Below are 15,117 nucleotides of genomic sequence, written 5' to 3' on the forward strand. Positions count from 1 at the left end.
CTCTTTGAGGCTCTGTGTGAGCCCTCCTGGCCTCTGCGTCAACCTAGAACACTCTGTGTTAGCCTACAACAGCTTTGTTTTGGCTCTTCGGCCCTTTGCGTCACTCACGGAGGCCCTCTGCCCCTCTCCGTAGTCACTTTGGCCCTTTGCGTGGCTCTTGTTGACTCTGTGTAGCCTTCTTTGCCTTTGCGCTGGTCTCTCGGCACTATCTCTACCTCTCTGCTATGCACTCACCACCCCTCGCTGTAAATTTGATCATTGGTTTGATTTCTCTCAGCAAACCCCTCTCCAGAAAATTAAACTGACTCATCAATCTTGGTGTATCTCCATCTGACCCTCAAGGCTCCTCTTATACATTTTTCGTTAAGCGTTGAACAGCCGAGATGAAATCTCTAATCAATGGATAAGATATGATTTGGCTTGATCCATGTCATTTAGAACCTTCTAACCCAATTTTATATTAATACCCATTAATATTTTTATTTTCCTAAGTTTAGACTTAGGAACCCATTAAAAATATTAATTATTTTAATATCTCTCTCACCGAGTAGAATTTCCCCAAACCATTTATGGGTCTTGGAGATCTCATGTACATTAGTCTCCCCATCAATTTTCATGGCTATATCACATGTGATGCTACCCAAAATAAACAGCCACTCTTAGCGATGAATGTGCTCTAGTATTACTCCACCAGTGAACATCACTATGATCATCCGACACCGATACCTGTGCTAATGCTTGGCCTACTGCCTAACATCCTCTACATTGCTACATCTTGTACTACTTCCCATGGCTCTACCACTGCCACTTCTACATCTATACAATAGCTCCCTCTACATTCGCATTGTTGTTGGTCCTTTCTCCCAACACTGCATCTGCACTGCAACCCTCTCTCTTCATGCTGCATTGTGCTGCCTATAGCACTACCAATTCTATTGCTACACTGCAACTCAGTTACTGAGATGATGGTAACTGATCTAACCAGCTATGGATAGCCTTGTCAAGCTAGAAACCCTCCTAATGTTCAAGCTCTCTATGTTGCTATCTTGTGCTTCCTCTAATGCCTCTATGCTGCTGCAACAATTATGTGCCTCTCGCACCGTTATAGACCCCTTTGTGCCTTCCTGCACTGCTGCAACCTCCTATGTGCCTCTAGCATTGCTGCAACCCCCATTACGCTGCTACAGATCCCTACACTCTAGCGCTCTCTTCCACTACATCTGCATCTGCTTCTACTGACATCCATCATCCTGTTACTGTCACTTCGGGGCTCTCGAGCCAGATATGATCCAAGATTTTGGTTACCTCAAGTATCCTTCCCCACATCTCTTATATTCCTCATGACTACAGCTCAATGTCTCCCCACCCCTTCCCTAAAGGTACATGAGCGCTCATGTCACAATCACCATCATCCTCTACCTCCTTCTCTGCCTTAGTTGGCGTTGCCTTGGAGTCAAAAACCTCTCCCTCATTCTTTTTTCTGGGACACTGGGTTTCATAATGGCCCAACTACCCATAGTTGAAGCATTTAATCTTGGATATGCCATTCTTCTTCCTCTTCCCTTTCTACCTCGTAGACGTCATAGCCGCATACTCTTCCTCCCTATTCTTGATTCAACCTCCTTTGCTTCTACTTCCTGCCTTGGTCAGCCATTTGATCTCTTCTTGGCAAAGAGCTACCCACAATTCTTCCCATACAAGAAGATTCACTCTACCCAAATTTCTTTTGACGAATGTATCCCACTCCTCGGAGACTGCGTTAAGAGTAGTCCTCACCATTAAATCCTGATCCGGCGTGGCCCCTATTGAGGTAAGTTAGTCCTGAATCTCCTACAACCCGCCGATGAATAGATCTATCTGCTCCCCCTTCTACATTTGATACGACCGTAGCTGATTCTCTACTAGCATCTTCCTCTGCACATAAGTTCCTTGATACAATGTTGTCAAGGTGTCCCACATCTCCTTTGTCGTATTCTTCTCAGCAATATGTTGAACTACATGATCCTTGACTCCATCAAGGATTGCGTACTTTTCCTTGGTGATTACATCCTAATACCTTTCATTTTCAGCTGGGTCGACTCGGATAGCCACAGTTCTTAAGGATAAGGTCTTGATCTTGGCCTTCCAGATGACAAAGTTGGATGGTCTGTCCCAATCCCTCCGTCCATTCATGATCATTTCTTCTCTTCTTTTCGAATCCCTCTGAGTCTCTACTTGTTGGAAATAATACTGAGAGGGGGGCTGAATCAGTATTATCAAATTCTTTTCAATATGCCTTCCAGATTTATACTTTAATTTATTCTTCAGATATTGATCATTAATTTGTATGTCAGTGCCATATAATAATGAACAAGAACAAGAAAAATAGATGAGCACACCAAAGAACACCAGATATAAGGTGGAAACCCAATGTGGGTGAAAACCACCTGCTGCAATATGTCTCTATCTTCTTTCAATTAGAAACTTCTTTTACAAGGATTTTGTACTGGTGCAGTCCTTTACCAGTACGCAGGCTGCAACCTGCAGAGAGCTACAACTCTCTCTCATTTTCCAGTCTCTCCTGGAAGGGAGCTACAACTCTCTCTCATTTTCCAGTCTCTCCTAGAAGGGAGCTATAACCCCCTTTGCTCTTTTACTTCTTTATGGACCACGTTTCATAAATTTTCAGACTGGATCCAAGAAGATCAAATAATCATCAAGTACATGCAAATCACCCAATCTCCTTATACAATCAACCAATGAATCACCCAACTTCTCAGAATGTTGTAAACAGAAAAGTAATACCAGAACTCTGCAGCAATGGATAAAAGACAACCAATAAATGTTTCAAGACAGGTCCGCAACTTCACCAATAGTGGCCTGCGATACCCGCACCTCTTCTGCGTCTAAACTGCGCAGATCCGCACCTGATCGGTCTACTGCTCTGCGTATCTCCGCACCACTCGTTCTGCTGCCCTGCGTACCTCTGCTAAGATACACACCTGCACTGCCCGCCTGACAGCGTACCTCCGTGACTTGTTCTTCTATTTCCCTACGTACCTCCGCATTGCGCCTTCTCCTGCACTGCGTACCTCGCACTGCGCTTTCTTCTGCAGTGCGTACCCCCGAACTACGCCTTCTCCTGCGCTGCGTACCCCCGCACTCACGCCTTGGATCACCTGCGAACCTCTGATTAGGGTCAAATTAACAGTCCTCCATTGTGCCACAGTCAATCAGATCCACAGGTCTGATCGTGCGCCCCAGAGATCACGAATTATCAATAGATTCACCTTAAATTTTCTCCTTGATTCAGATCTAGCTTTTAAAACCAATCACCCAAAAATTTCAGATCTTAAGATATTCAAATTTCACAAGTGTCTAGCCAAGTGATCTCTTTTTCCTTTTATAGGAAATCCCTTATTCAAACCATGAGACAAAACCATCGAAAACCAATACAAGGGATCCAAACTGGGGTTCAAATAATTTAGATCCTAAACCACGGGCCAAAACCATAGGATCATGAACAACGGGCTAAATACCAAGGGCCAAACATAAGAAACCCCACGTGAGCGCGCTTCTCTACATTGGAGTGAGTGAACTGGGGGACCACACCTTATGAATGGATAACCTACGGGTATGTTTGCACTTCCTGGACAGCGAACCTGCGGATCTGCACCTTTTGAACGATGCACCTGCGATCCTCTTATTTTCCATCATTTTGAGAGCTTGAACAGAATGTTTTCACTTGAGTGAGTTGCCATCAAGTACAACACCAGTACCATAGAGCCAAACCAGAATCATAATGCCAAAAATCTCCCCCTTTGGAATTGATGGAAACCTCAATATCCTCAACGTCATTCTCCCCCTTTGACATCAAGGGCAAAGGGTTATGCCCCTCCTGAGAACATGCTCCCCCTGACTATAAACCAAATCTACAAAAGGAATTTCTTCAAGAAGAACCATAGTCCACCAAACACCATAATTGACCATGAAAGAGATAAAGACAATTGCAGCACTATTCAGATCAGCATCCATGATCTCCTTCTATGCTTCCTCCAAGATCTTCTACCATAATGCCAACAATGCATTATATGCTCCCCCCGAACCTGTGCTATTTGATCTTCAACCAATCCGCAACCCAGCAAATGTACGTGTATACCCCATATGAACCTTGCGTACAACCAACAATCTCTGAAACAAATGAGATTCAACAATAGGATGATGCATCAACAACCCCCAGCTTTTTCCTGAGGTATTCAAAGGTCTCCCTGGGCAATGGTTTGGTGTGTATATCAGCAACTTGTTCCTTAGAAGGAACATACTCCAACTTGACCTTTTGTTCAAGCACTTGTTCCCTCAGAAAGTGATACTTGATTCGTATGTGCTTGGTCTTTGAATGCATGATTGGGTTCTTTGAAATGTTGATTGCACTTGTATTATCACATAAGATGGAGATAGGTGGAGTACAAGTGATCTGAAAATACTGCAAGGTCTGCATCATCCAAAGGAGTTGAGTGCAGCAAGATGCAGCAGCCACATATTCTGCTTCAGCTGTAGATAAAGCAATCATACTTTGTTTCTTGCTGAACCAAGATACTAATCTGGAACCCATAAAGAATGCATCACCACTTTTGCTCTTCCTGTCATCCATGCTTCCATCCCAATCTTCATCTGTATAAGCATGAAGTGTGAAATCTGTATCTCTAGGTTACCCTAAGCCATAGTTTTCAGTTCCTTGAAGGTACTTGAAAATTCTCTTTACTGCCTGAAGATGAGTTTCCTTTGGATTTTCCTGAAATCTTCCAACTATTCCCACTGCATGCATGATGTCTGGTCGGGTACCTGTCAAATAAAGTAGACTTCCAATCATAGATCTATAGGTTGGTTGATGCACTGCTATTGATTCATCATTTGCACTGAGGCTACATCCTGTGACCATGGGGGTACATACTGGTTTTGCATCTTCCATGCCATATTCTTCAAAATCTGCTTGAGATATTTGGTTTGATACAAGAAGATCCCGCCTTCATTTTGTTGGATTTTCAATCTAAGAAAATATGTCAGTTCTCCAAGCAAAGACATTTCGAATTCTTTCTGCATCACCAAGGCAAAACTTTGACTCATAGCTTCTTCATTGCCGCCAAAGATAATATCATCTACATACACAACAAGTATTAGCAATTTGTCATTTTCAATTTTTATATAAAGATTGCTCTCTGTTGATCCCTTTGAAAAGCCTTGTTGATGAAGATATTTGTCCCAACAGTAGTACCAAGCCCTTGGAGCCTGTTTAAGACCATAGAGAGCCTTTTTTAGTCTACATACAAGATTTGGAACATTCCCAAGGATGAAACCATCTGGTTGGTCAATGTATACTTCTTCTTCTAAGTCTCCATTCAGAAAGGCTGATTTTACGTCCATTTGAAACACTTTGAACTTTTGAAAGCTTGAGAGAGCAAGGAACATTCAGATGGCCTCAAGTCTAGCAACAGAAGAAAAAGTTTCTTCAAAGTCTATTCCTTCTTGTTCAGCATACCCTTTACAAACAAGTCTGGCCTTGTTTCTAATTACTTCCCCATTTTCATTCAACTTATTTTTGAAGATCCATTTTGTCCATATGACACTCTTATCTTTTGGTCTAGGAACCAACTCCCAAGTGTTGTTCTTTTTGATCTGCTCAAGTTCTTCATCCATTGCATTGACCCAGCATTCATCTTTGCATGCCTCTCTTACGTTTTGTGGTTTAGTGGAGGAGAGTAATGCCAAATAGCTTGAGGCTTCTACAATTGTTCTTCTTGTCTGTACACCTGCCTCTTTCTGCCCCAAAATCTGAGATTCCGGATTATTCTTCTGAATGTACCTGGATGGAGTCTTCTCTTCTATCCTTATCTGTTCCTCTGGTGCCTCTTGAGGTTCTTCTTCATCATCAATCTAATTTGGAGAGTACTCTTCATCTTCTTCGATATTTTCATAATTTACTTTCCTAGGAATGTATCCTTTTTCATCGACCACTACATCAATGCCGTCAACAATTCTTCCAAGTCTTTTATTGTAACACTTATATGCTTTGCTTTGGGGAGAATAACCAAGGAGAATGCCTCCATCTGCTCTAGGTTCAAGTTTGCCAAGCTGTTCATCATTATTCTTAATATAGCATTTGCCTCCAAAAATTTTGAAATGCTTTCCCGATGGAGTCTCACCATACCAGAGCTCATGAGGAGTTTGAGTGATGTTCACTCGGACATTTGTTTTGTTGAGAATAACAACCGCAGCAAAAGCAGCTTCACCCTAGAAGGTTGCGGGAGTCCCAGACACACCAAGCATAGCACAAACCATTTGTTGGACTGTTCTGTTCATCCTTTCCATCACTCCATTTTGCTGAGGAGTCCTAGCTATAGAGAATTCCCTTCTTATTCCATGTTCTTCACAGGAATTGAAAAATTCATTTGAGGTAAACTCCCCACCTCTGTGGGACCCGAGGCACTTAATTTTGTGATCTGATTCGTTTTCAGCCAAGGCTTTGAAAGATTTGAATTTTTTGAATGCTTCGTCCTTGTGTTTCATAAGTCCCAACCAAACCATCCTGGAGAAGTCGTCAATGAATAATATAAAGTATTCTTCTCCTCGAGGTGACCTTGTCCTAAATGGACCACATACATCTGTATGGACTAGTTCAAGAGGCCTGCTGGCTGATCCTTCCTTCTCAGGGAAGTTAGTTCTGGTTTGCTTACCAAACTGACATGATTTGCATATGTTGTTGTCTGGAATTTTGATATCTAGAAGACCACGAACTGGCTAGTATTTGCATGCTTTCCTTATTTGTGAGAAGCTTAGATGCCCCAACCTCTGGTGCCATAACCAATGCTCATCATCTTTGCTCAAATAAAATTGTTGTTGTCCTTCTTTAAGTATGTATAGATTATTTGGAGTTCTTCTGCCTTTGATCACTCTTTTTCCTGTATCAAGATCACGAACACTACATCCATTTGATCGAAATATTACCTCTGTTCCTTGATCGCACATCTGACTGACACTTAGTAGATTATGCTTCAAGCCATCAACATACAAAACATTTACAGCTTTGACCTTTTCCTTTTATGGATGCAAGGGTATCATTTCCAAAAGAAACTTTCTTTCCCTTTTCTAAAGCAGTATATGGTTCAAGTTTTTCTTTATCGTCTGTCATATGCTTCAAACATCTGTTGTCGATGTACCATAGATTTTCTTGTCCTTCTGCATAAAATGTTATCCCACATCTTTCTGTTTGTGGTTCCTTTATTCTCCATGTTCTAGTGCTTGAGGCTTGTTCTTTTGTCTGCCGAAACCTGCTTCTGCATTCAGAATCTTCATGATCGATGTTATTACAAATAGAACATTCAATTTCATTTTCAAGGGCAGAAAAGTTGTTATAGGTCCTTTTCGTAATCCCAGTCATACTTCTTTGTTTTTGAGCTTCTCTAGTCATGATTGTCTTATAAGAAACACATTGATCTGCTTTGTGACCGAAGTTATGGCAAAAGAAACATTGGCCATTGAAGAAACTTCTGTGATTGTCAACTCTACCAGTCAAATGATTGTAATTTCTATTGTCATCCATTCTTGAAGCAAATTGAGAAGCTTTTACCTGTGGCAGGTTGTAGCTTTTGTTCACCCTTAAGATGGATTGCCCCTGGTTTACCTGGTAGTCTTTGTTTGTAATCCGTGACTGCCTTACCTGGTGATCTCCATTGGGCTTTTACTCATTCCTCCTTGTTGCATCAAGATAACTCTTTGAGGTGGATGCTTGAGATGTTTCTCCATTATAACCCAGACCTGTCTTGATTAGTGGATAATGTTGTACATTGATAATCTCATCCAGAGTTTCAGATCCTTTAACAAATTTAAGATTAAGAGCCTTTGTTTTCTCAATTTCTTTTCTAAGGCCAACAATTTCACATTCTAACCTTTCAAGAGATTTTTCTTTTTCATCAAGTTGGAATTGCAGAGTATCAATGATCATATCTTTTTCTTCTAAACATATTTTGAATCGAGAAATCTCTTCATAAAAAACATCTACATCTATACCGTCCATGTAATCATCATCTTCAAAGGCCATTAAAATTTTATAATCATTACCTCATTCATATTCGTCACTATTTGATAGGCCATCATTATCTTCATGAGTGTAGTAACTTTTCTTAGTTGCATTCTGTTTCTTGTTCCATCTAATAGGTTCCTTCCCTTTGTCAATCTTATCCTTGTGAGGACATTTGGCAGCATAGTGACCGACTCTTCCACAAGCAAGGCATTTGAAAGGTAACTTAGCTCAGAAATGACTAGTACCCCGTTGAAGATTTCTGACAAAATTTGATTCTTCTTCTTCTTCTTTATACTTTAATTTATTCTTCAGATATTGATCATTAATGTTTATGTCAGTGCCATATAATAATGAACAAGAACAAGAAAAATAGATGAGCACACAAAAGAACACCAGATATAAGGTGGAAACCCAATGTGGGTGAAAACCACCTACTGCAATATGTCTCTATCTTCTTTCAATTAGAAACATCTTTTACAAGGATTTTGTACTGGTGCAGTCCTTTACCAGTACGCAGGTTGCAACCTGCAGAGAGCTACAACTCTCTCTCATTTTCTAGTCTCTCCTAGAAGGGAGATACAACCCCCTTTGCTCTTTTACTTCTTTAGGGACCACGTTTCATAAATTTTTAGACTGGATCCAAGAAGATCAAATAATCATCAAGTACATGCAAATCACCCAATCTCCTTATACAATCAACCAATGAATCACGCAACTTCTCAGAATGCTGTAAACAGAAAAGTAATACCAGAAATCTAAACCCAGAACTCTGTAGCAATAGATAAAAGACAGCCAACAAATGTTTCAAGACAGGTCCGCAACTTCACCAATAGTGGCCTGCGAATACCCGCACCTCTTCTATGTCTAAACTGTGTAGATCTGCACCTGATCGGTCTACTGCTCTGCGTATCTCCACACCACTCGTTTTGCTGCCCTGCGTACCTCTGCTCAGATCTGCACCTGCACTGCCCGCCTGACAGCATACCTCCACAACTTGTTCTTTTGTTTCCCTGCGTACCTCCGCACTGCGCCTTCTCCTGCGCTACGTACCTCGCATTGCGCCTTCTTCTGCGCTGCGTACCCCTGCACTGCGCCTTCTCCTGCGCTACGTACCCCTGCATTCACACCTTGGATCGCCTGCAAACCTCTGATTAGGGCCAAATTAACAGTCCTCCATTGTACCACAGTCAGTCAGATCCACAGATATAATCATGTGCTCGAGAGATCACGACTTATCAATAGATTCACCTTAAATTTTCTCCTTGATTCAGATCTAGCTTTTAAAACCAATCACCCAAAAATTTCAGATCTTAAGATATTCAAATTTCACAAGTGTCTAGCCAAGTGATCTCTTTTTCTTTTTATAAGCAAGCCCTTGTTCAAACCATGAGACAAAACCATCGAAAACCAATACAAGGGATCCAAATAGGGGTTCAAATAATTTAGATCCTAAACCACGGGCCAAAACCATAGGATCATGAAAAATGGGCTAAATACCAAGACCAAACATAAGAAACCCCACGTGAGCGTGCTTCTCTGCATTGGAGTGAGTGAACTGGGGGACCGCACCTTATGAACGGATAACCTGCGGGTATGTCCACACTTCCTGGATGACGAACTTGCGGGTCCGCACCTTTTGAACGATGCACCTGCAATCCTCTTATTTTCCATCATTTTGAGAGCCTGGACAGAATGTTTTCACTTGAGTGAGTTGCCATCAAGTACAACACTGGTACCATAGAGCCAAACCAGAATCATAATGCCAACACTACTTCCCTCCTAGAATTTCTCACTTCGACTCCCTCTGAGTCTCTACTTCCCTCCTGGAGGTTCTTATGCCAACTGACGAACCGCTCCTCTCCAATCCCTTTTCTCCTCTAATACTGATATGGATATCTTAGCTAGAAATCCTCCTAGGTAGTGACTCCCCCTACCTTGGTTCTATCCCATTAGTTGTTGTTCTATTTCGATAGAAACAATACCTCACCAGCTTCACAATCCACAATCTTCCCACAACTTTCTATGCCCCAACAACTAAAGAAAACTGAGCCTCTTGGCTCTGTGCAATCCTGACAGTGGCTCAATCACTCTCCTGGCCAACTGTGTCACTCGTGACTGGATGAGCAGGATGATGTGGCTCTTTGTGAGTCCCTCACTTCTTCTGCATGGGCCCTTTCTCTGGCTCAGAATGATGATGCGAGGCCTCTGTGTCACTCCTTCTCTACTTCTTTCTGCTTAGGAACAACTCTGTTTCACTCTCTACCTTTATTTTATTTTCATTATCCTCACACGTTCAACACGATTAAAATCCAAATCTGGCTCCACAAATAACAACAAAATCATTGTCTTCAAGAAATAGGTTTAGGACCATCCAAGGTTACCCCACAATATTGTGGTTAACATCTAGCTCCAACTTGGATACACTTGTTTGTCTTGGGAACACTTCAGAACACTTGAGAACCCCAAAATCTCATCCTTACCACAATATTTCTAAACTAAAATTTGTGAGCCAATGTAGCCACCTCAAGCTCTCAAGGAGGCAATATCCTTTTACTGTGTTATATTATCATATAAAATATGGAAATTTCAAAGTTTGCATGCTTGTAGGTTGTAACTTTGTTTAATATTGTCTTAAAAAAATAATTAAAGCACATTTTCACCAAAAATATTTTCAAGTTTGTATTTGCCTAGGCTACCACATATCTTTTCTCCAGCAAACCTTACATACCCTTTTGATAGTAGGGATTATGCATTATATGTATATGTATGGTTGCCTCCTTTTCATGAATCAAAGACAAGAAGACCTACATCTTCCCTAAAATAAATTATCTTCTGTTGACTATACAAGGCTTATATGTATAGTTCATTGATATGAAATTCACACATAGATATAGAGTAGGTTCATATTTTCTTTGGAGTACATTCATCAACCTTGATGGTTATTCTTGAGACTGTGCAAATAGGAACACCATTTATACTTATGTTAGTGTCACTGATGGCATGTTTGCTTAGGATGGATGTCATTGATCCATGTATGAAAGTTCTTAAATGCTTCAAATTCTTCATATTTGTTCTTCAATAAATAAACCCAATAAATTATGTGTAGTCATCATTAAATGTCATCATATATTTATTTCCATTTACAGAAGGAACAAACATTGGGCCACACAAATCAGAATGAATGAGTTCAATATTTCTATGTGCTTTGGAATGAGAATCATGAAATGATTGTTTGTTGTGCTTTCCTAAGATACAAGAATGACATTGCTTAAGTTTCCTAGGAACAATGAGCAAACCAGCGACACCATTTTTCTTCAACAAAGAAAGGTTTCCATAGTTCAAATGTCCAAATCTAGCATGCCATAAAAGACTTGATAGAAGTGTACCTTCATCATAACGATAACTACATGAATTTTTTTGTGCATCAGTAGAGGTTCCTTGCAGATTCAAAAGTATTTCTTCTTATATCCCACTCATGACCGTAGGTTTGGTCATGGTGAAGATGCTAAAGGTTGTGAGGTTTGTTCTAGCGGATGGAAAGGAAAATGACAATTGTTCTTCACTGAGGAAGATCATATTAAACTCATCTTCTTTGGTGAGATATATACACAACAAGGAGGTGCTAGCAAATACATTTGTGCCTTTTGATGCCATCGTCAATCACATATTCTTCTCAATGTGTTGCTGTGTTGGTTAGCTAGAGCTGGGGAACAATATGATTGAGACAATCAGGGATGGGGTTCGTCGGTGTGAAGGATGTTGTGATTCCATGGGCCTTGCGGTCCTTTTTCTCTGCTTATCTTCTAGTGTGTGTTGTTGGCTTGCAATGGGGTGGCAATTCTTGGGGCTTCATGTCATGCGGAAAGAGTCAATAGTGCGGACACAACCGACCTCCCTAGAAGAAAAAGCTTTCTAGTGACAAACAAGACAAATAAACACTACCTTTCTCTAAACATGCATTGAGAATACAAGTAATCAGGGGATCTTAACATACCTTTAGTCCAACGCTTTGTAGTAGTCTAGCCTCGCCGATCCGGATGAGCTCTTCCTTCTCTTCGAAACCTGCATTCACTAACAAGCCAAAAGATTAAATAGCACCTGATAAACTCATAAAACAATACATATCCATCATACAGACCAAGGAGTATATGAAACAAATCATGAATAACAATCTGTTGAGAAAAATGAGTTCATTTGTATTAAGAGGAAACAAAAGGAACCATTACAACCTGAGCCTTGGTGTTGTGCAAGTCCCTCCTAGGGTCCAGCAAGAGTTTTCCTTTACTTTGATCAACTCACTCACTCTCAAATAAGGCTAGGAAAGGATGGGAATCTCTCCTCTCAAGCTTTACAAGGGAGTCCTAATTCCAGGAACATCTACCCTTAGGAATGTTCAGCTTTCAACCTCCCCTCCCTCTGGCCCAATTCCTGTATTTATAGTGCTCTAGAGTAAGTTATTCAGGTCCACCATCAATGGGATAAGCCCCTCTTTGGATGGGATAGCTCCCCTCTTGATGGGATAAGTTCCTCTTTGATAGGGATACATGAACCATCTGGAGGCGCTCCATACATGTCAAACAAGCTTCTAGAATGCTCTAGAAATGACTGCAAGTAAATTTTTTGGAGTGAAACTTGTGCCTTTTGACCTTTACAGGAGTACGCACCCTCCCCTTTACATACAGAGCGTACAAGTACGCAGGTATTGTGAACTTGGGGTGCGTACACGCAGGTAAGGCTAAGAGAAACTGCGTACCCAGAGATATATAGATTTTTAATGACTTTCTCTCTTTCTTGGAGTTTGACATGGAGAGCAGAGGTATGAGGCTTGCCAAGGAGGATAGTATGACAGTTGATGGAGCCATACTAACTGCAAATAGTCATGGTGACAAATTTTAGTGTAACAGATTGCCCCCTAAAGTGTGAAGCCTGTAGTAGATAAGGGTTTTATATCATCTAGGAAGGGTGAAGTACTTTATCATTTCAAGGATTATCTTGTGGAGAGCCCAGTCGGAACCTGCAAGTATTCAACACAAAATACATATATAAGATCATATCATCGCTGAGGTAGGCATTCCCATACTCAGATTGAGAACTTTAACTAATTGACTATCTACTGCTCTGATACAGGAATGATTTTGCAGTACATCATAATCATAGACTTTTTGTGGACACAGTATGGGCGCAACCATCTGTTTATAGTTGGTCTATTATATAATGAATACAAAACTCCTCGCAGCCTGGATGGTGGAAACTAGATCCAGGGTCTTCATTTCTACTTCGGGAACAGGTACGATTCTATCCATGCGAATAAATGAGTTGATGTCGAACATGGTAGAAACCACTTGATTACCGGTCAATGATGTAAATTGTTAACAAGCGTGAGAGAGACCACTAGTGATGTCAATGGTTCTCAAAGTACCTAGTACAATCCATGAGATGTGAATGAATGAGTTGATGTCGAACATTTCACGGAATCCTTCGATCGAAGGTCAATGATGTAAACCGTCGTCAAAGGCGAGAAACCTGTCATTGATCCATGCAGACTTCAAGGTACTGACGATTCCTACGTCATCTTTCTAGATAATGTGCTGATGTTGATAGAAAGCGACCCGTTGCAGGCAAGCCCACAACATGAAATCATAGATCAAGTTGAAGAAATGTAGCTGTAAGGACTGACTCAGGGATGGTCAAAATGGATGACGGGTATTTTGCGGATGAATGGTTTATATGTAGAGACCTCTTGAACACATAACGACACGACAGATGGCTTGGTGACATTTGACCCAAAGTTAATACCCGGCTGAAGGCTTTCAATGTGGTTTGATCAACTGTGAGGCAAAGGATTTCCCAACCCAGGCGAATGCAAAGTGTCATGTTCAAGAGTGGTAATAAGGCTTCTTCTGAGACAAAGGATGACAAATGGGCTCATTTTTCTCTCTTTTCCCCCACCATTTCTGGCAAGTACCTCTTTATTTTTTACAAGCTTGAGGAGGATAACATATGCTTGATTATAAGCTCATCCTTCGGATGAGTCCAACTTAGTTTTGATTCGAACCCTAAGAAGGAGTTGTCTGTTCCTATTTGTAATCAAACAGGTCCTTTACTGTGAAATTTTAACGAGTCCAGTATAGGAGAAACTCGGCGTTTTTCATTTTTAGAGAGTCTGAAAAAACTTAAGAAGACTTCAGGTTGAACTTTTTCGTAAAGTTGTGTCTCCCAAGCCTGAAAAAGTATAAAATAATACTTGAGAGAACCGCTTGATCTTGCGACCAAGGACTACTTTCATGATTAGTGTCTTTGACCTGAAAAGTAAAAAGTGATCAAGGACACGTCGTTTTATTTCCAGTATTGAATTTGAAACGACAAAAGTCCGGCAATATTTTCCTGTTTTTACGGTCAGAAAAGGGTTGTAAGAGGACCGTCTTTTAATTTCGTTTTAACGAGTGTAAAAGAAACGCTCGGAAATCTTTTCATGTTTTAGGAGTCAGAAAAGGGCTTAAAAGATGACTCTGATGTGTCACTTTTTCGTAAGTTTTAACGAGTTCGAAAAAGGGATAAAAATGTACTCATGGTTTTCACTTTTTCGTAAATTTTAATGAGTTCGAAAAAGGGATAAAAATGTACTAATGGTTTTCACTTTTTCGTAAATTTTAATGAGTTTGAAAAAGGGATAAAAATGTACTCATATGGCCGACTTTAAATTTAATTTATGAGCAGGAAAAGACGGAAAGAACTCGGCATTTTCATTTGTTTTACGAGAATTAAAGATAGAAAAATAATCTCGAGATTTTCATGAGTTTAACGAGTCTTGAAAATAACTAAAATTGACTCGAAATAGGTTTCATTTTTACAAAAGCTTGAAACAGAGAAAAACTATGCTTCAGAGTAGTTTCATTTTTACACAAGCTTTAAACAGAGAGAAAACTGTGCTTGATGCCCCCTAAGCGTAACTGCTAGAGCGCATGCCCCCCAGCTTCATTTCCTTCAACTAAGTGGATGAAATGAAGGTTTAGTTACGAGACCATTTGAAAGACTCGACCTAATACTGTAAGAAAATTATG

General features: G+C 40.6%; 1 pseudogene; it reads right to left on the minus strand.

Annotated features, from left to right (window-relative positions):
- Window positions 1-9,177, minus strand: part of LOC149261134 (putative aquaporin PIP2-8) — a 45,872-nt pseudogene extending 36,695 nt beyond the window's left edge.
- Between the last annotated feature and the right edge of the window lie 5,940 nt (window positions 9,178-15,117).

The sequence above is a fragment of the Pinus tabuliformis genome, chromosome 6 (assembly GCF_031772625.1).
Source record: "Pinus tabuliformis cultivar Carrire ecotype Pingquan chromosome 6, CPIR1, whole genome shotgun sequence".
Classification (NCBI taxonomy): Eukaryota; Viridiplantae; Streptophyta; class Pinopsida; order Pinales; family Pinaceae; genus Pinus; species Pinus tabuliformis.